Consider the following 578-nt stretch of genomic DNA (forward strand, 5'->3'; position numbering starts at 1 on the left):
CATCAGCATTTGTTATATATAGTCTGCACTGGAGATGCCCATCTCTAACATTTTACTACACTGTATGATCAATTTTGTTTGACTCTAAGGGTGAACACTTGGTTTTAAATAGAATTGTACTCACTGGCAAGCTCCGCCCACCACAAACTTTCCATTGTACATGACATCATACGTACCTACTCTCACCCAGAGACAGGAAGTAACATCACATGTCGTTTTTCCCTGTCTAACTTAAACTTTTATCTCTATTTCAAATGTTAAAATTCTGTTTATTATATTTTTAAGCTTTTCTTTGTGATCAAGAGTTTTCTGAATGGCATTTACAAAGGAAAGGTATCAACAGGGTTTTTTTTTTTTTTTTGTTGGTTATTTGGCCTCTGGGAGGAGCTAAGCCGTATATAAGGGGGTACCTTTTTCTAGTGTTCTAGGGGAGAGCTATCTTGGTTGCAGTGATGGTCAAGATCTCCCAGGAAATGGTTAATCTATTCTTTGTTTTTTGGGGGACCTAAAAGGTCCTATTAGTTTTTCCTTCTATATTTCTGACTTTATTTAGTGTCAAGAAGAACCCTGTCACATTC

The sequence above is a fragment of the Oryzias melastigma genome, linkage group LG4 (assembly GCF_002922805.2).
Source record: "Oryzias melastigma strain HK-1 linkage group LG4, ASM292280v2, whole genome shotgun sequence".
Lineage (NCBI taxonomy): Eukaryota > Metazoa > Chordata > Actinopteri > Beloniformes > Adrianichthyidae > Oryzias > Oryzias melastigma.